This window comes from Tursiops truncatus, chromosome 12, assembly GCF_011762595.2.
Source record: "Tursiops truncatus isolate mTurTru1 chromosome 12, mTurTru1.mat.Y, whole genome shotgun sequence".
Classification (NCBI taxonomy): domain Eukaryota; kingdom Metazoa; phylum Chordata; class Mammalia; order Artiodactyla; family Delphinidae; genus Tursiops; species Tursiops truncatus.
The window spans coordinates 44,981,937-45,008,720 of NC_047045.1; positions in this window are offsets into that span (position 1 = coordinate 44,981,937).

Genomic DNA, 26,784 nt, shown 5'->3' on the forward strand with positions numbered 1-26,784 from the left:
TAGGCATTACAGACATGTTCTAAATATCAAAAGCCCAGTCACGTATGCATTTTAATAGGTAAAATGACATTATGACTGTACACTATGCCAAATATAAAATAGACAATATTATTTTCCTTAAATTTCCACATCCTCTGATTTATGTCAGGTTCAGAAAATGACATAGTATCAAGGCCAAGAAGTATCCATAAGTGAAATTTCCCTGTGGACCCCTAGAAATGGAACTGCATCTTTTCAATTCATGTACTTCTTCAGAACTCTATGTTAACTTGAATCTGACTATAATATCTGAAGTCTGATGGTTGCTCCTATTTGTAAAATAGTTACAGAAGAATAAAAGAGTGAGATTTGGCAAATCATGTTGATTTTCTTGTACCTTTTTTTATTGAATGAAAGTCTTTACAGGTATAGTATATTATTTCACAGTTTCTTAGTGTACAGATGATAAGACAGGATAGAGATGGAACATTAGTGGAATAGTTTATGTTGGAAATAATTTATCTATATTGGAATTGTGCTGTTGGGACCTTTAATAACTTAGCTACATTTCTGAGCTGAGATACATCAACCAAGGTTCATTTTGTTCTCTGCACCCTATCAGCAATTATTTTCCTTAACCTTAAGTTTCACATTCAATATACACATTAAACTAAACCTATCATCTTGGGATACTCAGAGCATATTTTCTCCATTTCTACTGTAAATATAACGTGGCCCTTCAATCTATGGACTAGAACATGTGTAAAAGAAGGTTTATTTGGAGAGAAAGAGAGAGGGACTGTCAGTTAAGGATTCTCCACTGACTGTTCTGGAGTTCATTGGCTTTAATTAAAGTAGTAGAGATGCCTGAGAATTTCCAACAGAGACTGAAATTAAGAAGCACTAAACCAGAAATCTATAGAGCCGTGTGGCTGACAGGGTCTTGGTGCTCCAGCCTGGTGTCAGGCCTGAGCCTCTGAGGTGGGAGAGCCGAGTTCAGGACATTGGACCACCAGAGACCTCCTGGCCCCACGTAATATCAATCAGTGAAAGCCCTCCCAGAGATCTCCGTCCCAGCGCTAAGACACAGCTCCACCCAACGGCCAGCAGCTGCAGTGCTGGATGCCCCATGCCAAACAACCAGTAAGACAGAAACACAACGCCACCCATTCGCAGAGAGGCTGCCTAAAATACTAAATTCACAGACACCCCAAAACACACCACTGGACACGGCCCTTCCCACTGGAAAGACAAGATCCAGCCACCCACCAGAACACAGGCACCAGTCCCCTCCACCAGGAAGCCTACACAACCCACTGAACCAACTTCACTCACTGGGGGCAGACACCATAAACAATGGGAACTACGAATCTGCAGCCTGCACAAAGGAGACCCCAAACACAGTAAGTTAAACAAATTAAAAAATAAGAAGACAGAGAAATATGCAGTAGATGAAAGAGTAAGGTAAAAACCCACCAGACCAAACAAATGAAAAAGAAATAGGCAGTCTACCCAAAAAAGAATTCACAGTAATGATAGTAAAGATGATCCAAAATCTTGGAAATAGAATGGAGAAAATACAAGAAACATTTAACAAGGACCTAGAAGAACTAAAGAGCAAATGATGAACAACACAGTAAGTGAAATTTAAAATTCTCTAGAAGGCATCAAAAGCAGAATAACTGAGGCAGAAGAAGAGATAAGTGACCTGGAAGATAAAATAGTGGAAATAACTACTGCAGAGCAGAATAAAGAAAAAAGAATGGAAAGAATTTAGGACAGTCTTAGAGACCTCTGGGACAACATTAAATGCACCAACATTCAAATTATAGGGGTCCCAGAAGAAGAAGAGAAAAAGGGTCTGAGAAAATATTTGAAGAGACTATAGTTGAAAACTTCCCTAATATGGGAAAGGAAATAGTCAAGTCCAGGAAGTGCAGAGAGTCCCATACAGGATAAATCCAAGGAGAAACACGCCAAGACACATATTAGTCAAACTATCAAAAATTAAATAAAAAGAAAAAGTATTAAAAGCAGCAAGGGAAAAGCAACAAATAACATACAAGGGAATCCCCATAAGGTTAACAGCTGATCTTTCAGCAGAAACTCAGCAAGCCAGAAGGGAGTGGAAGGACATATTTAAAGTGATGAAAGGGAAAAACCTACAACCAAGATTACCCATCAAGGATCTCATTCAGATTAAACAGAGAAATTAAAACCTTTACAGACAAGCAAAAGCTAAGATAATTCAGCACCACCAAACCAACTTTACAACAAATGCTAAAGGAACTTCCCTAGGCAGGGAACACAAGGGAAGGAAAAGACCTACAATAACAAACCGAAAACAATTAAGAAAATGGTAATAGGAACATGCATATTGATAATTAACTTCAATGTAAATGGACTAACTGCTCCAACCAAAAGACATAGACTGGCTGAACGGATACAAAAACAAGACCCATATATATGCTGTCTACAAGAGACCCACTTCAGACCTAGGGACACATACAGACTGAAAGTGAGGGAATGGAAAAAGATATTCCATGCAAATGGAAATCAAAAGAAAGCTGGAGTAGCAATTCTCATATCAGACAAAATAGAGTTTAAAATAAAGACTATTACAAGAGACAAAGAAGGATACTACATAATGATCAAAGGATCAATTCAAAAAGAATATATAACAACTGTAAATATTTATGCACCCAACATAGGAGCACCTCAGTACATAAGGCAAATGCTAACAGCCGTAAAAGGGGAAATCGACAGTAACACAATCATAGTAGGGAACTTTAACACCCCACTTTCACCAATGGACAGATCATCCAAAATGAAAATAAATAAGGAAACCCAAGCTTTAAATAACACACTAAGTAAATCTACCTACTTATTGATGACTGAATAAATACACCTTACATGAAGACTTTTAAAATTAGGTTCGGTGTATTCATATCGTGGCATTGGTTGTCCATTTGAGAAATTCTAATCCCTAGTACAGGTTATTTTAGTAACAATATATATACATATATGTTCACAAGAATCTTACATATTATTAACAGTAAAATATTTTTTGAGCAGAAATGTCTAAAACATTATGCTTTTAGCATGGTTCCAGAGTCATCATTTAAGCCTAAGTACTTAGTTGCAATATTCTTTCATAGAAACATTTGAAAGATTATAAAAAGAACTTACTTTAAAAAACGCAAGATACTTAACATAAACTGAGTATCAGTAATACAAAAGAGAGTGTATAGAACACAGAATCATTCAAGATTCCTCCTCAGGTAATAAATTATAAAGTGGATGGGTTAGGATTGCACTGGACAAAAAGACTGGCAACAAAAAATGAAAAACTTCTCATTTTAGCTTTAGCTATTCAAATTGCTCATGGGGATTTGAATAAGATTTTAACATTAGGTAAAAGACAACATTTCTAAAAATTATTTCTTTATTTATTTACTGTGTCGGCTCTTAGTTGCGACGCGGGATCTTCTGTTGCGGCACATGGGCTTTTCGTTGTGGTGTGTGGGGTTCTGTCTAGTTGTTGTTGTGCGCGGGCTGCTGTCTAGTTGTAGCGTGAGGGTTTTTTTTCTCTCTCTAGCTGTGGCGCCCAGGCTCCAGGGTGCATAGGCTCTGTAGTTGTTGTGTGTATGGTCCAGAGCGTGTGGGCTCCGTAGTTTGTGGCACACCGGCTCTCTAGTTGAGGCACGCGGGCTCAGTAGTTTTGGCACGAGGGCCTACCCCGTGGCATGTGGGATCTTAGTTCCCTGACCAGGGATTGAACCCACATCCCCTGCATTGGGAGGTGGATTCTTTACCACTGGACCACCAGGGAAGTCCCCAAAGACAACATAGTTTTCACCAACTCTTGCATCCACTGTTATTGTAGGACATATAGGCCTGTATAATGTCCTTCTGTTAATTTCTGGATGTCCCAGGAATTGTACCTCTGGTAGTCACACCTGAAATCTGTCATTTTCTTCAGCAATTTTTTTCTCTTTGACTTTTGTGTATTTTCTATTTAGTTTCAAAATTTGCTTGATGATAAATGCCAAAGAAATACTACTGTTTAGTTATAATATATGGTACAACTTTTATAAAAATTTTTTTTGTTTGTTTATTCTTTTCCTATCCCAGACCTTATGGTCCTCTGCAGACTCAGACAGAAATGCATGGCGAGGTGGGCCTAGAGGTCATTTTGATGCCATTTTGTGCCCAGAATCACCCTGCCCTTTTTGAAACTAATTCTTACCTAACTCTGACTTCTCTTAAAGAGGACAGTCTCCAAGGGGGTCCCTGTCATTTATGCGTATGCCTGCAGGAGGGAGCATTCCACTAGTTCACCCCAGCACCGTGAATTACAGCAAGGGATGGTAACCGCAGCAGAGACTCAATAATATCAGCTCGACTACTACTCAGTACTACTAGGTACTCTATAAATATTGTGCTAGTTGCCTTTGCTTTTTCAATCTCATCCTTTACCAGGTAACAATACCTTTTACCTCTAAATAAGGATTAGAACAGTCTTGCTCAAAGTCTCATGAAATTAAATTGTGGAAGAGTAATTAGAACCCAAATTTATTTGTTTTTAAAGCCCGTGTTCTTCAGTTATAACAACTTGCTTCCTGATGCTCAAATCTTGGAAACATAAGCCCCTATTGGAAAGATTTATGCTCAAATTAATTAAATTCTACAAATTGGGCTTCTATAAGCAAAAATAAAATATAATTAATTTGATTTTTGTTTGTTTTCTTTTGTTTATAACAGAACTAGGGCAACTAGATCTCTGAGCTAAAACCAGCTTTAAAGATTCATTTGGTACTACGTAGGGATCAGGTGTGGTGTGGCATGTTGTAGCTCCTTTCTGTCGTGATCAAATGAGTGTATTAAGTTCATTAATTGACTAAAATAAATAAATTAGAACATAAACGGTCAAAAATAGAAAATACCTTTTTTTGGCTGTTTGTTCTCCACATTAAATTTGGAATTCTGTCAGATTTGTTGCACTGCATCAACATTGGGAGTACAAATATAAAATTGTTTTATTTTCTCTAAGATTCCCCTTAATCATGCTCTGGAGAATTTACCTTTTCTACCTCTAATTACATCTCAGGGAGATTCATAACTTCCTGGTCACTTTCAGATTTAAAAAAATATCATCCAGTTCTGTCCAGTTATATATTCTTATTTCATATTTTTTCCCACACAGTCCCTCTTCCCTCCACATTATGCTTTACTGTGACTCCAGGCTCCTGCCGTGGGGAAGTACACATGCCTGATTGTACTCTTTCCTATGTTGAGATGGAGAGAAGGAATTGGAGAGATAGCAGTGGTTGTCTCTGCCTATCGGTGGTGGAAAGACACTGCTGCTTTCACTCCAGCCAGGCCTGGTCTGCTTGCTCCTTGTAACTTTTACTGGTGTGGTGATGTCCATGTAGGTGACATGCCTTGTTTTCTTGTGGACAGTGTTGTCCTTTTTAGAACCTCAAACATCATAGAGTCCCTCCTAAGGCAGAGTCAGCCCAGTCTTTCTCAGTCCCTGGCAGTAGACCATGCTCCCAACCCCAGATTTTAGTGGGAAAACTTCCTTGGAAGCCACCTAGGCAATTTCTTGTTATGTGCATTCTTTTACCTGTATGTTCCTTCAGATGGAGCCACAGAAACCATTACTGTGCTTTCCAGGTTTCCAAGAACCATTGAAGACTATGGGGATATTATGGGATTCTCATTCTAGGCATGGAACCCTACAGTCTTTATTTGCCTTCATAATGTGGCAAACAAATTGCTTCCTGATGCTCAAATCTTGGAAACATAAGCCCCTATTGGAAAGATTTATGCTCAAATTAATTAAATTCTACAAATTGGGCTTCTATAAGCAAAAATAAAATAAAATTAATTTGATTTTTTTTTGTTTATAACAGTTACCAGAACCAAACTTATGTACCAGAACCAAAATGTAAGGAAGTAGTAGTCATGCCTTCTCAAGGATGACCTTCCTACACTCTATTCTGATGTCAGTAAGTGTCACTTGATTCCTTAGCAGTAAGCATCCAGGCAGGGAAAGGGGCTCCTATCTCCCTTCCTGCTGGCCCCTTTCTTAGGGCCTCCTCTCACTACATGGCGGGTGTTGAAGGGAGGTGGAGATCCCCAGCCTCCACAGGGAAAAGAAAGGACCACTGCATGCCTATCAACTCTAAGGATAATGAAATGATCTTTCCTTTACAAAACGGCGGGGGGGGGGGGGGGGGCGTGCACGGGGAAGGAGGTAATTGCGGAGTTAGCAAAGCCAAATATTACAACATCTTCAAAGGACCTGGAGAGTTATCTTGCACCTGTTGTGTTTTCTTTTTTCAAAATGTCAAAATCATGAAGCTTCTTTGTCTTCACTTTTGGGTTAAATGTCTGTGCAACAGAAATGTGCACTCAGCATCACATTATAAAAGCATCATTTGAGTATCGAAAAACTTACCTTGTGAAAAACTTGACATTATGCCTTTAAGACATCCTGAGTGAGTATGTCTCATCAGCAAATATAAGCCTTCCACTCTGCTTGACAGGTAGATTTCTAGTGGGAGATGAATGCATCTCAAACTCTCATAGCTCCGTGACAGAACTCTGTAGTCATTCAACTCACTCCCTTTGCTCTGACTGCAAACTCCACAAACAACATTTAAGATGCTGTTTTAAAAAAAACTACATTTTTTTTTTTAAAATGTGGCTTTCTGTGTAGATTTTCCTGACCACAAATAAAAAAAATTCAGTTTCATTGTATTTCTCAGAGTAATTTTCCCAACATTTTCTGTGTTTCTAATCTTAATTTAGGTTGCTTTGCTGTCTTTTTGTTAATTTATTTTCAGGTCGCTGAAAAGAATGTCCTCTTCATAAGTAACTACCATGTGGCAGGGTTGTTGTTACCCAATCAAACAAAGTAAGGTTGACTTCTCAAAGGCAGTATGCAAAACATGTGAATTAATAGTTGTTGCTACCACTGGCACAGAGTGAAGAGCAGACTAAATGAGTCTTTCAAAGAAGTTCACTCATATTATTGGAGCTATCTATACATCAAGAGAAAGTTAGGCATGTGCCCTTATATAACTAAGTACTTATAAACAATCTTCTATTTAGTTTCCAATAAAATAATTTTATTTTAAAAATCTAGAATTTTTAAAGAACTTCATGAATATTAGAGGAAGTTGAAGCATATTTTTCTCCTCTCTGATTGACCATCATTTTGAAGGACCTTGGTCTATCAAATTCTAAAATATAATTTCCATTAGTTTTTTAGCTTTAGATAATATAAAATTAATTTCTATAATGCTCTCTAACAATAACAATGAATGGAGTTCCAAATATATCTGTCATAGACATACAACTTGCAAATATGCTAAGGTAAAAAAAAAATATTATCCAGTTTATATTTTTTTATTATTATTTTTTAAATAGTAGTTTTTATTGTGTATGAAATTTGGAGTGAGTTTTATTAATTAATTTATTATTTTTTGCTGTGTTGGGTCTTCGTTTCTGTGCGAGGGCTTTCTCTAGTTGTGGCAAGCGGGGGCCACTCCTCATCGCGGTGCGCAGGCCTCTCACTCTGGTGGCCTCTCTTTTTGCGGAGCACAGGCTCCAGACGCGCAGGCTCAGCAGTTGTGGCTCATGGGCCCAGTTGCTCCACAGCACGCGGGATCCTCCCAGACCAGGGCTCGAACCCGCGTCCCCTGCATTAGCAGGCAGACGCTCAACCACTGCGCCACCAGGGAAGCCCCTCTTTATCCAGTTTAAATGGCACTGAGTATGTTTTTCGTCAACCTCTTTACACAGGAAGACATGGTGATTTCATTAGTGTGGTCTTAGAGATTCACCTTTTGTTTGAAATCTCAAAGGATTTAGCAAGCAAGATCAGGTCAACAAATAAAACCCAATAAATGCAGTAGCACCCAAAAGCTAATTAGACAAGCAATAAGAACACACCGGTTATAAACTACTTAATCTAGACTTCAATAAAGGAGATAAGAGACATGAAAGCCAGTTGTGCTAATTCCTCCCCCACCTTTATCATACTAACACTCCCCCTCTGCTCTACTTTTCCCCAATGATTCTAATGTAGTTATTAGTTACAATACTAGACAACATTGACTCTGTTCAAGGAGCACTTAATCTCTATTACACAGAGGTTGGAAGTCAGAAAACGATCATCCATATCAGTGATTTCTGCAGAAGACAGCTGCTGAACCGTGTAAGGCTGTTTAAGGATAAGAATGAGTTCCCAGCTATTTCACAAGTCAAACAGTATTGTGGAATCATATTAGAATCTTCAACAGCTAAAGGAAACACTAGATCACAGAATATTTATGTTTGTAAAAAGTATTATATCTTAAGACAACATCAGTCATTTAGTATCAATTATTTTCAATTTAATTTAAAGGTAGATGGAGAAAATTTTCTGTGGTCAGTGTTGTCTATCAATCAATAGAAAACAATAAGATAATTTTTACAATTATTTGTTGGCAGTTAATAATTTTTATGAACTTTGTCCCCATGTTTAGAAAAAGATACTATTTTTTAATTTCTTAGTTTGTAAATAGATGGAATTTTTTAAATGTTTACATAAAGCTAATTTGGGGGAATCAAAATGTAGTTAAAATTCAAGAGAAAGAGGTACCTATTTTAAAATCTCCCTTGAAATTATTTTGTGATGTGAAAAATCTTTTTATTATGCAAATGTTACATTTATCTTCATATACCTTTCAGCTTCTCTTAAAGCAAAATATTTATAATTTAGCAACTTCTTTAAAACAAAACATCAGCTTATACATTTCTTCAGCCTCTCTTTAACTCTTTTCCATCAAAAAGGAAAAAAAAATATGGACAATACAATAATGCAAACGGCTTTTTTCCCCTCGTGTATCATTGCTTTTCTTTCCTAAATGCATGAGTGCTATTTACAAAGGTGGGGGCATTCTATTTTGGCAGCAATATAAACCTCTGATAAACAGCTGCAGGGCTTATGGCTTTAGCATAGCCATACTGTAATGGAACATTTCAACCAGACAAAGGAGAAGTTTGAAGAAAATGGGAGAAAGCCTTCCTGACAACACCGACATTTACCCACATACAAAAATAGTAGACAGAGTCACTCTGGCACCTTGACAATTCAGACACTGCACTCTGCAGTTTTGCCTTTCTGGCTGCTTCTTTCCCAAGTCCATATATAACAAGAATGAAAGTCATTCAAGTGGTAAATTACTCTTCCTGGAAAGAGGACTTCAGTTTGACCAGTATACAAATGAAATTTGAGGATGGAGACATAGAATTTTTTAGTAAGGAATTTTTTGTATGTTTAATCGACAGAGACTGACTCCTATGGTTGTAAGGCATATATATTTTCTACATCTTGCACTCAGGAATTCCCTCTTTTCCCTCAATATTAGCTTAGTAGAAACTTCCTAGGAAAGTTTTGAATGTTCTATGGACAAGTTTCTATATTGGCTTTAGAAAACTGAGAAAACATAGCTCAATCATTTTAATTTTTTTTGCAGAGAATGCTAAGGTCCCTTTGTATGGTTTTTATGGAGAAGAGAGCAATCAAACACAACTAATATTCTAAGCCAGTTACCAACAATACAGTCTATCATGGCACAAAAATTCAATGTTGAAGAGTTAAATATTAGTAGTAATTTTAAACATGACACCTAAGTTTAAAAATTTGGAAAACATTCAGGAAAACAGAAAAAGAAATTTTAAATTATATAATGATCTTACTTTCTAATGATGGCTACTATATCTTTTTCTTTATTTATGTACACATACACATATAAATGCACTGATACACTTCTCTCAAAAAAATGGGTCCATGTCAAACTCATTAAAGTTATGTTTTTGATTTAATGACATTTTCTATGTCATTAAATCTATAAAATCAGATTAATAGAGACATAAAATTCTTAATTTTATTTTTTCCTATTAAGTTTCGATGTCTTTCTCAACTATGCTTTGGAAAACATTTCTGATATAATCCATAAAATATTTCAAAATAAAGCATAAAATCTAGTAATGTTGAAGAAAATTGCACCAGACAAGTTAAACAGGCAAGGAAAACTTTATTCAACACGATTGCAATAGTGGTGAAGACTATTGCAATAGAGGAGAAATACTGAGCTCAACTCCAATGAAACATAAGGCAGGAAAAATTTAAAATCCTGTTATAAGCTAGTGGGCAGGTACTAGAGGATGTAGGAGGGGATTTAGCCAACGTGATTTGTTCATCAGTGTTTACCAATTGGCTTTTATCCTGTTTATTTTAGTGAATTTAAACTCCTATCTGCACACAGAGACTGGGAGATAGGGGCCTTATTTTTCTTGATGACTGCATTACAAAGGGATGACTTCAGGTCCTTGAGAAAGACATTCCTAGGTTGTAAAACTGCCCCAGCTGGTAGGAGATTTACATCACAAAAAGGCAGGGAAAGAATTTACATTTGCAAGTTTTCTAGAATAAATGCTCTAATAAAAGGGAGGTTAGGAGCCTATTGTCAGGAAGAAACCTAACTCAATTTTAGTAAAGCTGAGGGGAAAGGTAAGGCCATCTTGGTCAGTAACAATATATGTTGCTATGCATACTTCATTTATGAATTTTGGTTATAGTTCATCTATTATATTGGAAGCTTGCAACTGTTTGGGGTGAATGTAGACATGCGCAATGTCAGGAAGAAATGATGCAGTCAAGACCAGTATGGCTCAGATCCAATCAATTATGAGAAAGTATTTAAATTTCTACATAGAGTAAACATGTACTATCTGACATATGAAACAAATTAAACAGACAATAATAATGCTACAAGATGGTTGCTGGATTACTGAGCTTTTTCAAGGACTATTTAAAGAGAAGGAATTCACAAACACATTTATCATTATGAAAAATAACTATTTCACTAAAAACTAAAACTTTAATAAGAAAAAAATGGTTTGTGTGAATGAAGTCATAAATAAGCCATCAGGAGAATTTTTACAACTAATTTAAAAGAAAGCATTTCAAATAAACAGAATCTCAATGGCATTTCGTTGTTGTACGTTAGTAAAAATGAACAATTGTTTTCATTTTCCCTTCTTCTGAGAAACTTGGTAGTATAACATCCATCAACCATACATACACTCCTTGTTAGTTCTAATTGGTTTAATCAAAACAAATCAAATTATAGGTAAAAGGAATCCTGAATTACATTTCCTCTGTCTACTCCTTTATCCAAATGTTCCTGATGTCATAATTGAATATCTTTGACTCTTGTTTCCCTAGACTGTTACACAGATCCTATGATTTAAAAATCTTGGTTATTTTAAGTTTAGATGACTTTTATTTAACCATTCTTAACATTCCTGCTCTATCTGAAGCTCTGCTAAAATCCTAGAAAAAAATATGTATATATGTTTTATATATATATATACATGAATATATATACACATATATATACACAAATATATATACAGATATAGATATATATATGTACAGAGAGACTAAGATATTGATACAAAATGGTTATTTATACATGTACATATAAATACATATATTTATGTATATGTAACTATTATTTCTGTATCTATAGGTTCATCTGCCTCTATATCTGTATTTGCATTTTGTATATATATTTGCATTTATAGCTTAATTTTGCCACAATCACTTCTTTCCAAAGCGTAGGATGTCAGTTTTTTTCTTCACAGTTATTTTTTGCTCCCTGCTTCTAGATATAATATTCAGGCTTTAAAAACGTTTTTAACCTCAACTAAAGCCATTTCATAAAAATAACTTTTAGTCCTGTTTCTTTACTGCATGTTTTATTTCAATTCTTGCTCCCATTTTCTTGCTGATGACAACAGGAGTCACTTCCTCATACCAGAATTTCAAAAAGGGACTGTAACCTATGGGTGAGATTTTTGTATTCCTGAACAATTGGAAGACGAGCAATAAAGAGTAAAAGAATTCTAGGGACATAGAAAATTTTGTGTCTTATATTATTTTAGTCTAGTCTTGATTACTATCTTTCCTTTAAACTGTCTTAACACTTTAAATCTGAGATTTATGATGCAAGAAGCATAATGATAGAGCCATAATCATCTCAAAATCATTTTCACTTTCCCCTCAATAGGGGGTTGTAATTGCATGTAGTCACGGAAATTAGTGTTGGCCATAGGCCTAGAAGGGAAAAGAATGGCACAACTAGAAAAAGTTACACTGAGAACTATTAAATTTGCTAATAAAATTTCAAATCCACTCCTCAGTAGAAAATAATCTTTTCCTGGTATTGTATACTTTCTTACTTGAGTATCTACATAACGCATTTAGTATGAGAAGGATTTAGGGAAATGTATCCATTTAGTTCTATGAAAGAGGTGAAGAAATTAAAATTTACTTAGGGCCCTACTATAATTCATATATATGTTGTCACTGACAATTTCTTATGACTCCATCTATCTACACATTGTTTAAATACATATAAGACACTCTCCCAGCATACTCGGGCAAAAAATAGAGCTGCACCTCTGAGTGGACCGTGGCAATAGCCTCAATACAAATTTTGATTTTCAATCAGTATTTTCTTGAAAAGTCAAGCTTGATCATTCAACTATCATGATTAAAACTCTCCACAAGCCTCCTACTCTGTTACATAGATTGTGAGAACACCGACATTCCAGGCCCTGATTTAGTCTTCAGCTTCATTTCATACTACTAACCACTAACTCCCTCTTAGTCTATGCTTCCCCCATTCCAGATTTGTTGAACTTCTTCTGGTTCCTCAGAGTGCCCTTGTTCTCTCTTCTCTTCTGGACTTTGTGTCTAAATCAGGCCAGTGGAGGATAGACAAGATCCATAAGGGCAGTAGGTATGATGGTCAAGCACATGAATGGAAGAGCCAGAATATCAGCATCTGAGTCCTAGCTCTGCCTCAAATATTACATAAGCAAGTTACTTTTCGCCCTCTTCTGCACTTAGGTGCAACAATGGAGTTAACCGTATTCTACCTCATAGGTCTGCTGTCTACTATGAGAAAGTACAAGTAAAGCACTGAGAATAGTCCTTGGCACACAGCAAGTGTTCAATAGATGCTGGCTGTTATTATCATAAAGGACATGTTTTTCAAGGAGGAAAAAATTAGATGAGGGAGAAAGGGATGTGTTATTGCCAAATAGAGCACTGATGAGAATAAGCATGAATTTACGATATTATGTGAAAAGGGTCATTTATTTGAAATGTTGGAGTTTCTCTTGTGGCTTATTTACTCATACAAATTTAAGAAGAAGTTAACGTGATTCTAACTCTCCAAGCCTCATCAACATGATCATCCGGAATAAATTGTAATTTATTGTTCTACAGTTGACAGGGGAAGAACATTGTAAGATGAGCCTAAGGGTAATCAGATCTTCCTGAAATAGAGAAAATTAAAAGGTCAATTGTCCTTTGAAGCTTCCCAGTGCTCTTTTTTGTCAAACATGCAAATCCGCAGTGCTGCCTATAGAATAATCTTCACAAGTACTATCAGTTTAATAAAATACTTACTTTTATCTTTCTTATACATACATTATTCCAAGCTCACATCTAAGTCATTCTTCATGGTAAGAGCTAATCTCATTTCCTCATACCTGTCACTGAATCATGTTAAATATCTCACTAAGAATAATTACCTCACAGCTAAATTTCCCTGGCCTTTCTGGGTACAAAAAAAGGGAATGGCTTTATCCACTCAGAAACATTGTCATCTAGGATAGCCATTTTTATATTCTGCATAAGAGAATACATATTATTTTGACATAAGTAAACCATCAACTTGATTCCAACATAACATTTGAGATATTTAAGTTATTTGCGTCCAAGTTACCATAATGTGACCTTCAGAAGTATGGTCTCATCTCAGGAACTTTTTCAAACTTTTTCTATTATCTTGACTTTCATATAAAGAAAAATTTAAATATTTAGTTTCCTCTCTGTCTGTCCCTATTTCTGTCTCTGTCTGTCTGAAGAAGAAGAAGAAGGAGAAGGAAAAGGAGGAGAGGGAGAGGGGGAGGGAGAGGGAGAGGGAGAAGAAGAAGAAAGAAGGAGGAGGAGAAGGAGGATAAGAAGGGTAAGAAGGAGAAGAAGGAGAAAGGCAATACAAAAGCTAACTTTAATATAGAGTTGCATGTGCTGCTTGATTAATATGCTTGTGAATTCTTAATAAGGGATGTGTGCATATTCATGGTGATGTTTATTAATTCATAAAGCAGCTGCTCAAAGGCAGCTAGTGGAGAGAGACATCGTCTCCTCTGCAGAAGCCTCTTGGCAGCAATCAGAACTTTCCCTGCCTGGTCGTAGATCACAGCCCCAGCATCCTAACTGATGGCCCTTTATCTGCCCTGGGAAATGGATCCCTTTTGCCAGCCAGAGGCCTGAGGGATTGGAGGTTCGGATCTAAATCCCCCAATGTGTGGAGGATGAAATATTAAACTTAATGAGACTAGTAGAGTCCACAGCTCATTTCAATTATTTTTAATTGTTTTCAGATGCAGCCCTGCATGCTTCATTTAGTTCTGCAATAAACAGAGCATGCAGTATGGTGGTGGGTCTCACTTGAGACCCTGAGGAAACATCCCACAGGAAATGATGAAAAATAATAAAGAGTGTGACATGTATTGGAGCATGTACCAGGCAGATGAGATGGAAAGCACAGGGGTGGGAAGAACTAATGACTGTGCCTCATCTACCTGGATTTACACAGGAAATCTCACTTTTACATTCTTAGAATGACTCCTGAAATTAAACATAAATAAAACACATTGTAAGTTATGTATTACTAAGCTCCTCTCTCCTGAACTATTTTCTTCCTACCCACTTGGAGAAAAGGCTGACTACAGTTTAGAGGAGTTTGAGACATTGATATACACAAAATTGCAGAATACCAGTTAATAATCTGAGAAAGTTTTATACAGAGTATCTCCTAGCAGCTTCATCTGAAATGTGAGTAGACATTTATAAGTTGCTTAGAAATGTAGTTTAATTGAAAAGGCCTGAAAGCTTTTATTTGATATCATTAGAGCATGTCATTTGGGGAAATTAAAATATTTTATTTTAATGACTTTTATCATTTTGACTAGAAGACTGTCTGGGGAATTTTATTGCGTCAATTTGGCTAGGCAAGCGTATCCAGAGTTTGGACAAACACCAGTCTAGATGTTACTGCGATGTTATTTTTTAGATGCGATTAACATTTATTTATTTATTTTTAAGATTTATTTTTCATTGATTTATTCGTTAATTTTTGGCTGCATTGAGTCTTAGTTGCAGCACGTGGGATCTTTGTTGAGGCATGAGGGATCTTTCATTGTGGTGCGCGGACTTCTCTCTAGTTGTGGCATGGGGGTTCTTTTCTTTTCTCTAGTTGTGGCGCACAGGCTCCAGGGCACGTGGGCTCTGTAGTTTGTGGCACGCGGGCTCTAGTTGAGGAGCATGAGCTCAGTAGTTGTGGTGCATGGGTTTAGTTACCCCGTGGCATGTGGGGTCTTAGTTCCCTGACCAGGGACCGAACCTGTGTCCCCTGCATTGTAAGGTGGCTTCTTTACCACTGGACCACCTGGGAAGTTCCGTGATTAACATTAAATCAGTAGATTTTGAGTAAAGCAGATTACCATCCACAATGTGGGTGGGCCCCATTCAACCCTTTGAAGACCTTAATAAGAATGACAGAGGTGCCCTGAGGAAGAAGGAATTATGTCTCCAGATCACCTTCAGAATCTGTGGGTTTTGGACTTGCAGTCCTTACAGTAGCCTGAACCAATTCCTTAAAATAAATCTTCTTTTTCTTTCTATATACACATTCTATTGGTTCTGTTTCTCTGGAGATCCTTGACTAATACAAAGACCAGGACTGAATCTTTGAAGCTCAACAGAATAGTTTCTAACAAAATTCCAAATGTACGATAAGGACTTACTGAACATATTTTTGAAGTATATGTCTGTAAGTGAAAATCCTTCTTTTAGTCCATTCTCAATCATTCTCAGCTTTAAGTAATGCAGTACAGTCAAGTAAATAGTAATCATGACCTTTAAACAAGAAGGTGCCCAATTCCACTTCCAGATGTAGTGGAATATCTGTGGATGAGACTGAGGTGTATTTTCTTTTTAATTTCCTAAATAATTCTGACATTTAGCCATGTGAACAAGTGATTATCCATATATTGGCATGGTCTCTTCCATTTTGCCTTCCAGGTATATATTTATATGTACTGTTTTCAGTGACTGTTCCATTTTTTTCACTAAACATTACATAATCAACATTTTATCATGTCATTGAATACTATTCCATGGTTTTCCCTTATAATTATGTTCCATAACTTATTTACGAAGAATCTATTGAGATTGTTTCTAATACTTACTTTTATAAATAATAATCTGTTAAATATTATATATAAAGGTCACATATACACATCTATGTCTGAATTTTTTCCATTAGGAAAAATTGCAGGAAGAAAATAACCAGGTCAACTGAGGACATTATTAAAGCTCTTAATATATATTTCCCAGTGGCTGGAAGTTCACATGATAAACACTCTCACTAGGAGGGCATGAGAGTGACTATTTTCACCTTCTCTTCAGCCATATTGATAGTTATAAGTTTTAAACATTTTAACAAACTTAATATTGAAACAATGCCATTGCTGTTTTAATTTTAATCTCTCTTATCACTAATGAGGATGAATATTCTGGGAATTGTCAGTTCATGGACTTTTTATTGGTTTATTAGTGCTTTCCCATGTATTTTAAGATCCCTTTATATATGACACTAATCCACTGTTTGTCATATTTGTGGCTTATATGTTCATAGTTTTTAAACTGCCTTATACCTTATTTATGGTATTCTTCATCTAAATGATCTTATTTTTAAAGTGCCAAGTTTAATGACATGACTATATATAATTTCTATCATTCTTTGTAAGCTTAGAAAAACTTTTTTGCGCTGTTAAAATCAGTAAAAATTTACCTCTGTTTTCTTCTACTTTGTGTGATTACATTTTGCTTTTAGGGTTTAAATGATCCTGTATTTGTTTTGGTTGCTGTATGAGTTGCAAACCAGCTACCTTGGTTTTTCCCCCAATACTCAATTTATTGAATAATTAATTCCTCAGTTTTTAGATTTCTTTAGCCAGGTACATTTATACAGATATGTTTATACATAGGGACTATTTGATCTAATTGATTATTTTTATTCCAGTATCAAATTTAAAAGAAAGTGGGCTAGACATATACATTTAAATGGCTTACAGGAAAATTATTCTCTAATTTTTCCTTTTTTAAATAAAAATTTCTCAATTTTCCTGTAAAATTCAAGAATACTTTAAATTTTCTGTAACATTTGATGTTAATTTTTCCTTCTTCCCCCATTACATACTTGAATCATTTCTAAAACCCATTCTAAGAAACTTAGCCATTTAATAAAACGTTAATTTATTTAAATACATTGTCAAATCTGGTATGTTAAAATTTCTGTCCTCACGTTTTAAGCAAATTTTCTAGTTCTCTTTTGTTTGTTAGTTTAAATTCCCTTGCTTATTATTTTGTTTTCTGACTTGGTAGGCTATAATTTATTTTTCATTATTATAAATAAGACAATATAATATTCACGATTTTCCACCATGAAGGATAAAAAATGTATCTCAATATTTTTCAGTCTTTGTTAATTTAATCTACTGTTATATATACTCAATCTACTACTATATAATTATAACTTTAATAATACGGTTCTCTTTTTTTAAACAATGACTTTTAGATTATTTATCAACAAGCAAAACATCAATGTCCCAGTAGAAATATGCATATCCTGAAGAAATAGGCAATTCACACACACACAAAATTACTTCAAATTGTACTAGCAAAAGTACAAAATGCTAGCTTCATCATTACAAATTACATTACTTCATCATTACAAATTCCATGTTTAAGTAATAGTATATCAGTGTTGCCTATTAATTAAAATGTTGTGCTTTTAAGTTAAAGGAATCGTCTCCAAAAGGAAGACGGGAAAATTTATTCTTACGTGTATACTCATATACTCTGGCTGGTTAGAGACAGTATTAAAAGCCTTTGAAATATTCACATATTTTGACCCAGGAATTGTACTTCTAGTAATTCATCCATTGGAAATTATGGCTTCCATACAAAGAAACATACCAAATGAATCAAACATTACTTATAATAATGAAAAAATTAGAACATCTCAAAGTGTAACAATAATAATGTCTATCATTTATCAAGGACTTACTAAAGTGCCTGACATATAATTTTACATGCATAATTTCACAGCAACCCAAGGAGGTAGGTACTATTAATATTCCTGTTTGTCAGATTAAAAAATGAGTCATAAATCTAGTAACGGTTCATGTCCAATTTGAACCCAGATAGTCTAGTGTTAGAATCCAGGCTTTGACTAGTAAAACAACGGATAATTCTCAACAAGGGCAAATTTAATTTAATTTTCTTAGTCCCAGCAATATGAGATTAGTTACGTATTCTATACCTATACAATAGAATAATATGCTTCCATTTTTGAGTTCCTGACTTTGACTAGTTTAAAATTTTGTTTCATCTTTGAATCCACTCTCAAAAAACACACACAGGAGTTTTATGTGTTCTGAATTATGTCCTTCTGTCACTTTTATACATATCAAATGATATTTTCCTCTCAATAAATGGCACTCCATTGTCTTCTAGCACTTAATGTTGTATGAGCTATTTATGTTAATCAGCTGTGAACATTTTTCAGAGAAAAAGTTTAAGTACATTTATTCTGTTTATATCCTTGAAATTATTTTTAGGAATGTGTTCCTCTTTTCATCAAATACTTTTTATTTATTTATTTTTAATGCTTTAATATCTTTCAAGGCTCCTGTGTTGTTATCTATTTGGTTTTGTTTTTATCCTAGAATTGAATAGAGATTTCCCAGATCTCATGTTTGCTACAGATCGGAGAGGTGGAATGATCTTATTCCTTTTCAATTTCTTTTTTCTCAATATTTTCACATTTTACAATATAGAAGAGTTCAGATTAATGAGTACAGTCCGATTGCAATGCAAAAGCATCAGTGATCTATTTCAAGGCTGCTGAATAAAGGAAGAATCTTCTCTGAATTATATGGTCACATATGTTAAGGGTACTGGTGTTTTTTGAGTCAACTGTAGTGCATGAAAAATTAGACCCCCGTCTGCCTTGTTCCCAGAACTTTTTATGCGTCTTTCCTTGTTTTCAATTTCCTTCTAACTAAACATCTTGGTTTCAGTGTATATTTGTTCATTTCTCCTTTTCTTTTATCTGTGTTATATCCTAGAAGGTTAGTTCTTGGAAGAAGAGGTAGCAGACTTTTTTTTTCTCTGGTTCATAAAATGCTTTTAACATAGTAAGAGGCAGTTTTATAACTTTTTCCATTCAGTGTGTTAATTTGTCCTGAGGTAGTTACAAAGAGTAAGTCACCTTGGTGGAAGTTAGCGAAGAAGCCCTTTAGATGATAGTTCCAAGTGTTGGGAGGAGGAACTATAAGGAAGTTCAATTAAATAAAAATTATTTGAAAAAAGAAAAATCACTTGTGAAAATGGAGTTTTCCTAGCCACAGAAAGACTGAGATCTTAAATCTTAAGTCAAATGTAGCTTTGTCTGGAATAAACAAAAGAAGGCGTACAAGAAGAAATCTGGCTCAGAGGGTATTGACAATATTCAGGCAACAATAACGACAAGTACCCGGGCATGTGATAGGCCCTTAATAGATCTTCGTTCATTAAGTCAGTCAAATAAAGAGATGATGAGAACTTTAAAGACTGATTAGGCATTTGCTAAGTAACGAAGATGTTGGAAGGAGAAGAAGGAGAAACAGAATGTCAAAAGAAGGCTGCCCTTCACGCAATGAGCAGTATAAGCGAAAGCTCAGAGGTGGGAGAGAAGCTGGCACATAGGGGCAATTGTGAACCTAGTGTGGCCAAAGAATAGATTTCCAGGAGGGAGTGATGAAAAATGAAAGGCTTTCCCTATCTTGCTAGGTTTAGGTTTTATCGTGAAGTCAATACAAAGGTATTGAGAGATTATAGGTAGGAAAATCATATACCAGTTTTTAATTTAGGAAGATCATTATGATAGAAAGAATTGACAGGAAGATAGAGGTGGAGCAACGGGGGAATAGTAAAGCTATTCCTGTAGTAAGTCGTCAAAATATGGTGCAGATATGAATAGTAATTAGAGTTTATTAGAGAAGTTAAATTGGGGAAATGTAGGATGGCAAAATTTGCTGATTCTGTGTTCCAACCAGATCGGGAAAGTAAGATTGCTGGAGAAGTCTAAGACTATTTCCATATTTCTTGCTTTGCAACTACTACTACCTATGACTGAAAAAGTGCTTACTCTCTGCCAGGCATAATCTCAAGGAATTACATGAATTAATTAATTATATAATACTTCCAACAAATTTATAAAATAAGTATTTTCATGATCATCATAGTATAGAGGAGAATATTGACTTACAGAGAGGTTAAGTAACTTTCCCTTACATAATAGTGGCAGAAATGAATTTTGGACCTATTCAATTCTAATTCAAAGCCCACGTTTTAAACTGTTCTGCAAATTTTCATAGGATGAGTGTACCTCACGTAGCATGACAAAAAATAAAAGAGGAATACTTCAAAGTAAAGGGATGAATTCATATTGAGCATTTCAATAGAGATTCGGATGTATTGTTCTGACACTCATGAGTAGGATAGAAATAGAAGTTATAGATAATAAAGTTGATAATTTATTTTATTTTATAGTTTTTATAACTACTTTTTTCTATGCATCTATTCAGTCATTTAATGAGTGAGCATTAAAAGTCTGCCATATGCCAGACACTGTCCTTGGTCATGGGGATACAGTGGTGAGAATACAAGTCAAGATCCATGTTCTTGATAAACTTAAATTCTAGTTGGAGGAACAAAAGAAGTAAGTAAGTGTATAAAATAATTTCATGTAGTTTTCAGTTCCATGGAGAAAATGGAACAAACAAGTGAGAGATTGACTAAGCCAGGCAGGATAAGGACTTGACATTAATTGTTAAGAGAAGGCCTCACAGAGAATGTAATATCTGAGACAATACATGAACGATAGGGGAGAGCCAGCCATGGGAAGATTCTAGACAAAGGAAATATTTGGAAGGACAGCATGATGGGGAAGAATGAGTGAGGGAGAGAGTGGGCTTGTAGCATCTTGCAGGAAAGGCTGATATTCCATCATTAGGAACTACTTCAGCGTTACACATTGTGACCAGTGTATCATCTGATTGGTGAATGGTCATTCCACACTAGCTGTTAAATATTTACTTCTATCTTTCTGCACGTAGACATGGTAATAAGCAGAAATTTCTAAGTTCAACAAGAAACCACCAGCTTCCTAAATAGCAAGGGACATGACTTCAGGTGCATTTACAAAGGTCTCTCTGGCTATTATTTGATTAATTAAATTGTAGGGGTGCACCAACTGGAGAAATCAGGTGATGACTGTGCTAATAGAGGTAGAAGATTAATAGGGGCTTAGCAAGAGAGGTAGCAGTACAGATGGAGGTACGTGGACAGAGTTTTAACAAATTCTGGAACTTTCAAAGTCAAGCCTACTTACTGATGTTTTGGATGTGGGTTAAGGGGAAGGGAGAAATGAAAGATGATTATTTGTCTTGAAAAGGGGGATGGAGCTTACTAAAAGGAGGAAGACTGAAAGAAGAAGAACAGCATTAAAAAAATCAAGAGTTCTGCTTTGAACATATTTGGCTTGAGATATTATAAAAAAAAGTAGTGATATAAAATGGGCATTTGGATGGATGAGTTTGAAATATTGTAAAGAATTTGAAATCAGGGTTAGCTAAATACTTACAGAGTTGTCTAGCTTGGGTTCCTCAGAAGCAGACTCAGGAATAAGCATTTATATGCCAGTAATTCATTAGAGTTTTCTGAAGAGGTTTCATTATTCTGAAGTTTTATTTTCTTCATTCTTAACGAGTGGCTCCACCTGTGCTTAGCATCCCTTTTTTACTGCCATCTCAGAGATTTCATTCCTTTCTCTGTTTTTAGCCTTTTCTTTTTTACTGGTTCCTTCCTATTAGCATTTTAAAGTAGTAAGGCCACTTCCAGTTTAGGAACACAAAAAATCTACTAAAATAAAACTTGAAATCTCTCAAGTCTATCTAAAACTTCTTCCTCTAGACATTGCCCTACTTTCTCCCTTTCACAGCCACATTCCATTTCTCATTGTCTAGACTTGAAGTATCTACTTCATCTTCCATTCACCAGTCAATCACTATCATTTGGCCCTAATGACTTTATGTAAACTGTTCTTGCCATGGTTGCCAATGACATCTTTGCCTTAAATCAAATGGATGCTTCTCAGATGTTAATCCTTCTTGATCTCTGAGTAGAATCTCAAATTTTTAACAACTTGTTTCTTGTCAAAGTCACATTTTTCAAAGCTCCTGGGGCATTCAACATTATAGGTTTTAAGAATCCATACTCTGTAATTTTCTTGTAATACACATACATTTCTCATCCCCTTCAGTCTGTCTTGTGTACAGCTCTTTCTTCAAATGTCACTTAAATGTTGCTTGTGCCAAGATTCTGCTCTTCCTTCACTTTACACTCACCAATTGGGTATTCTCAGTTACTTCTATGGATTTAACTACTATCTACTTATATATGAATCTCGAATTGAACCCAGTGAGAGCCCTTATGATCCAGATATATAGCTCTAACCAGAGACAATGATGTGGATCTTCCACAGGTCCTTCATAATCATTTTGTTTACTTCCAGTGCCAGTCATATGGAGTAAGCCTACTACAGCCTATCTCCTTCATGAATTACAACTGTAAACCCTGGACAGAATATAAACTTGAGGGCATGAAAAATAAGGAAATACAGGAGGGTTGGCAAGGAAAGTAAAAACTTGAAAGACAAAATCAGGGGTGAGTTACTTGGTTATTTTTTCCTCCTTTAATTTTCAGCTTTGACAAGAGGTTAGTCCCTTTGCTAACTGTACTACCCCAAGAAAAACAGTAGTGTGGGTACCTAAAATCCAGATAGAAAATCAAATCCTCTAGCCACAGGAATCAAGAAAAGGCTTCCCTGAGGACCAAATAATGTGTTTCAGAGAACTCACGTTTCTTTAGCTCTTTTTTCTTTCTCTGTGGCCTCAAGGACAGCCCCAGCTGCCCACAGCTGAACAAGAGTACAGGGGCTTACACCCTGAAGTAACCAATTTTTCTGGCTAGATGACATAGGATAAAGGACCTACAGGAGCTAGACAGTATAGGGGAGATCACAAAGAAGGAGAGCTAAAGAAGTTTATCCACTCATTCTCTGTGTAGCACAACACAAGTCTTGGGCTCCAGGTGCGCTAAGTCTTGAGCTGCACATATGTAGAACAGAACCAAAGAAACAACAGCACAGGCTTTGAAACCTGGACTGTTATATAAACCAGCGCCAAGTCCTGAATTAACCTCAGAGTGGTACATGCATAGTACAGATCTAAAAAGTATAGCAGTGGATTTGAAAACTGAACTTGAAATTGGAACCACTGAACACAGATGAGATCAACCTTGTATTCTAAATCTAACTGGGTTTATTGACAGCAAACACACACACATACAAACACACACACACACACAAACACACACACATCAACATTCTCCATGTGATTTTAACAGGACTCAAATCCCATGACATGGTATAAAAACATCCAGGTCACAATACAAAATAAGAAGGAAAATGTCAATTTGAAGAGAAAAGAATATAAACAAATGCCAAAAGCAAAAAATATCAGACTGTCAAAGTGGTTATTATAATCACGCTTAATAAGTTAAAGATGAAGGCTCTAGAAATGTATGGAAATATATATGTTTTCAGCAAGAGAGACAAGAAAAGTCTATAAAAAGAAATCAAATGAGAATCAAAGAACTGAAAGTCATAACATCTAAAATAAAAATTCACGGAATGGTTTTGATAATGGAGAGAAGATAGCAGAGTAAATAAGCAACAAATTTGAAGATAGGCTGATAGAAATCTGCCACTCCAAACAGCAGAAACACACAAATTAAAAGGCTGAAAGTAAATGAACAGAGACTCAGGGATCTGTGGAACAATATCAAAAGTTCTAACATTTGAGTCACAGAGGAAAATAGAAAGAGATAGACAAGGAAAAACATTTGGAGAAATAATGGCTAAAAACTTAATTTGGTAAAAGATATACATGTATAGATTAAAAAGCTCAGCCAATCCTTGAAAGGATAAACTTAAAATCATGCTCAGAATCATCAAAATAAAACTACCAGAAAACAAATACAAGGATAAATCCTGAAACAAGGCAGGAAAGAAATGACACATTACACAAAGGGGAAACTGTAATTTGAATGTATTCAGATTTCTTACCAGAAAAAATTAAAATGGAGGAGAACAGAAGATAGAGGAACATTATTCTTAAAGAACTGAAACAAAAGAAATATTAATGCAGAGTCTCGTATACAATGAAAATATCTTTCGGGAAAAAAAGCAATATAGATATTTTCAGCTGAAGGAAAAGTTTGAGAATTTTTATGTTGCCAGCAGAACTGATCTAAAAGAAAATCTACAGAAAGTTCTTCAAACTAAAGGGAGGCTTAACAGAAGAAAACTTGAAATGTTAGGAAGGAAGGAAGAGCTGAAGAAGTGGTATATTTCCAGATAATTAGAATAAATTATTTTTCTCCTTTTAAGTCTTTTATATATGACATAAAGGCACTGTACAGTTTTAGATTTCTAGATTTTAATTGAAGTGGTAAAATATTAACTCTGAAGAGGCTATAAAAATTAGGTATGTATATTGTATTTATCAAATAAAATATTAAAAACAATAGAAAAAGAAAACACTAATATAAGTTAATTAAATTCTACAAAACTTTGAAATAATCCAAAAGAAGATAGGAAGTTGGGAAAAGAAGAACAAAAAATGAGAGAGAACAACAAAAATCAAACATTAAAATAGTGAGCTAAAATCTAACCATATAAATAACTACATTAAAAACAAATGAGCTCTATTTAAAAGACAGAAATTGTCAGATGATATAAAATAACAAGATGAATGACATACTTCCCTAAAAAATTAACCTATAGTGCTACATGTAAATTAGAGATAAACACATGGGGAAAAACATGCAAACATTAATCAAAAGAAGACTGTGGTAGCTATGTTAGTTGCAGAAAAAGTAAATTTCAAAACAAGAAAACTCATCAGGGTTACACAGATAGATTTCATAATGACGAAGGCATAAATTCACCAAGAAGACAAAGTAATTCTATAGAATTACTTCTATAGAAGTTCAAAAGACATAAAGCAAAAACTGTATCTACAATTACACATGGTGTCTTCAACATTTTTTTCTCCATAATCAATAGTTCAATACAAAAACTAAACAAGATTATAGAAGAACTGAATAGCGTCATCAACCTAATTTATCCAATTGATCGGTAGCACTATACTCAACAATAGCAGAATGTACATTCAGTTCAAGTGTATATGGACTATTCACCAAGGTAGATCATATCATAAGGTATAAGGCAAGCCTTAACAAATTTGAAAGGATTAAAATTATACAAAACATGGTTTCAGACCATAAGGAATCAAACTAGAAGTTAACAGCAGAAATGTGTCTAGAAAATATTCAAATATTGGAAATTAAACCACACATCTAAAGCCTTCATTCTTCTAAAACTCTCACTTCTGGACCTTCACACATCTGAGTGAAACATCCCTGCTACCTTATTTTCCCTGGCTAATTCTTATTTACACAAGAGGAATTAGTTTAAGCTTTATTTTCTCAAGGCATCTTCTCTAGTTCCATGGAATAGAGAATGGGCCACTACTTTGTGCTTTTATTGCATTTCTATTTCCCCTTCCATACTTCCTCACAATGTTTTATGTAATCAAATGTTACTGGACCTTGTTGGACCATAACGTTCCAATCTAGAGGTCAGTCTCTGTATATGTAACATCACAAACAACAACAGAAAAATAAAATATAACAACCAAATCTGATATGAATTGCCACTTTCCCAATCACTAGACCCAGCCAACAAAAAGCACCTCCTTCTTTAGAAACTGGGATAGGTGAGATTTGAATCACTTCTGATTCATTATTATTTTCTTTTTCTTTTCATGTTAGTTGATCTCCCTGTAACACACTAAACTGCATGAGGTAGAGGACAACGTCTGTCTTACCTTTTCACCTGGCCAGCGCCTGATGCCCACCATCAGTTATTGCCACTTGCTGCTTCTTTGTCAGTGGTCGGGCCATCAGGATTCTGGCGTGACTCAGAAGAACCAAAAGAAGTCCAGCTCACAGAATCTTTGGAGAGGTGTTTTTTTTTTTTTTTTCATTCTTGAACACCAAAGAAACTGTTTGATAAAATGACCAACTTAACTCTAAAATAAGTCATATTTTAACCTTGTCTGCAAATTCACTTCCTTCTTGCAAAACCCTAGCATCTTGTGACATCCCATTCAGCATTTTTGTGTTTGTATCTCACTTCCTTGTTTAGTGTTAATAAAGTATTTCCAGGAGGCAAAGCCTTCTCTACTTGCTCTTTATGTATCTATACTCATACTCAGCAGGAATTTAACTGGCCCCTAGCAAAAGAAAAGTGTCTAGCTGAGAGCAAAATGCACTCAGGAAAGGCATTATGTGAGCAGAAACATTTCACTTTAGGGAAATACAGTCTTTGTACTTGAAGGTATTTGGGAGGGAGTGCTTCAAAGTAC